We start from the raw sequence: 2,702 nt of genomic DNA, 5'->3' as shown, positions 1-2,702 counted from the left end.
CCAAGAGGTATTGGGGCCTGTCTATATGTGGGGATTCTGCAGCAGCTCCCCAGCATGGCACCCGAGAGGTTGGCCAAGACCTTGTGCAGAGCCTATACCGCAAAGAGCCATGGGTCAGGGCTACACCTGCCACAGGACAGCAAGGGGTGGGAAGCACTGGTGAGACCCCAAACACATACCCTGGCCTCTCTGATTCATATCCTCCTGCAAGCTTTGTCCCCAACCATTTCTTCTTTCTCTACACGAGACATTTTCACAAATGTCACAATGCCTTGGCACTCAACACCATGAAACAACCCTTTCTCCTCCCAAAGTGCTAATGTCCATTCTCTCGCCAGCCTTGCTCCTGCCAGGCATTACAGACGTGTCTCATTTCCCATTACAGATTGGGATGCTGAGGTACAGAGAGAGAAGTAGCCAATCCAGCTCACACACAGCAAAGTGATGGCACAGCTAGAGAGAAAAGCCAACAGCTCTCACTCTCTTGCTGTCATCCAGCAGACACCAAGACCCCGGGAAGGGACAGAGCCAGCAATTGAAGGGATTATGCGTGCAATTTTCATCGACACCAGATTTTCTGTTAAGAAAATACAGGAACATTAATCAAGGATTGATTTGTGGAATCATGAATCAATTTGGATAGAAAAATCTTTGCAAAAATATTTCGTTTTCCAAACCAAAGCATCTCCGTTTGTAGCGTCCCTTAAACTGTCTCTTCACGCACAAGAGGAACACTTCAATTTGGAAACGAGATAAGATGCTTCCAGTCCCAGGGTAAGCAGTTCCTCCCTTCATAATTGAAAGATCATAAAATGCCAGTCAAATTGACTTTCAGCCCTTACACAGCAGACCCCACTGACGGCCATCTCCCGGGGCGGGTGGAGCCAACTCACCTTATCAAACCTTCCCATACCACCGGGGAACGGGAAAGTGCCCAGGCTACTGCAGCGCCACCCTGAAGGTAGCCACAGGACAAATCGCCCGGCTGCGGCACCTGTGGGCACTGGGGTTAAACCAGCTTAACATGGAAAGCGCTGCCTAATGCAAGGTTGGCAAAACAGGGTCTGCTGCACTACATCATCATCTGCAATGACTCAACCCGATAGGACACCTCCTGTGCTACGCTGCTACTAGTGACCCTCTCAAACAGATCCCATAGCTCCCCAGCCTCCCCACCAGGAGGCAGCTAGGAGAGGCTTGTTACACTGCTCTACAGCCAAAATGCTTCTGAAATTAATATAGTCAAGCTTTACTAACTCTGGGTCACTCAGAACAGAAAATGATGCTTAAAATTCTTGATTGGCTCTAGTTTTCAAGATATGCTATTGAGTCAGTATTTATGACCCTTGACTTGGGAATGGCGGAGGAGAAGTGAGTTATAAAGGGACGGGATCTCAATTTAAACCAGTAATGACTAAAATCCATCTTTGACTGGATCTATGAATAAATCTATGAATAGGTTTGGACAGTACTTGCTTTTAGGCAAAACAATGAAGGATGCAATCTGAAGCTGGTATTGCCCCATACATGATATGAATTGCATCATGTTATTCCTAGAAGTCATGGATGATGCAATCATAAGAAGCTGAATCAATTGCCCTATATCAGCTATTTAAATCATACAGTGTCTTGCTCTCTTATTTGTCAGTGTTTGATTTTGCAAAGGACCCATTTCTCTTTAGTAAAGTGAGCAGAGATGCCTTGTACTTGTGTGAACAGTGCAGATAACTTCTGCTATGTTTGTGGTGAAGTGACTTTTGCATCACAAAAGTGCAGTAGAACCACTATGGTTAGAAAGCCTATCACTTTTCTTTTGGCTGCATAATTGGAGATCAGGACAAGAGGTGGGCCCCACACATACAACACTTGTGCAACAAATCTTCGCCAGTGTTTGAACAGGAAAGAAATTTATGCCTTTGCAGTGCCAATGATGTGGAAGAGCCAACAGATCATACCAGCAATTGTTACTTCTACATGGTGCCTCCAGTTGGGAAAGGTGTGACAAAGAAGAAAAAGTGGACGCTGCATTCTCCTAACATTCCATCAGCTCTATGCCCAGTACCCCACGGAGAAGGACAGCTGGTTGTTGATGCACCACAATCATTCTCACTTGAGTCAGACGAGGAAGAGGAAGAGGACGAAACTTCTGGTCCTGAACCATCAATGTCACAGGACCCACATTTTCTCCCATCCTCCTCCTCTGAACGACACCTCATAACACAAGGTGAAGGGAATGACCTTGTCAGGGATTCGGAACTACCCAAGAGTAAGGCAGAGCTGTTGGGCTCTGCACTACAGCAGTGGAATCTCCTGGCAGGTGATGTTAGGGTTTCCATGCTCCGTGACCGTCAAAAGGATCTTGAACCATTCTTCTTCATGGAAGGCCATCTTGTAGCGTTCAACAAAACCGATGGTGTGATGGCAGCCCTCAACATCATTCACAATCCACATGAGTGGAGACTGTTCATTCATTCATCGAAGACGAGTCTTAAAGCTGTTTTATTGTAGAATGGCAATGTTTTGCCATCAATTCCACTTGGTCATGCAGTCCATATGAAGAAAACCTATGACAACATGAAAAAACAATATGAAACCTCTCTGATTGGGATCAGTTTATTACCCAGTCTGCTCCTCCCTCCAAGTGGAGAGGATCATGCACCAGTCTCTGGTCCTGAGCAGGTGCCCCAAGCACATCTAGCAAA

This window comes from Mauremys reevesii, linkage group 17 (genome assembly GCF_016161935.1).
Source record: "Mauremys reevesii isolate NIE-2019 linkage group 17, ASM1616193v1, whole genome shotgun sequence".
Lineage (NCBI taxonomy): Eukaryota > Metazoa > Chordata > Testudines > Geoemydidae > Mauremys > Mauremys reevesii.
The sequence above is the reverse complement of the archived record's forward strand: the minus strand, read 5'-3'. Positions refer to the sequence as shown.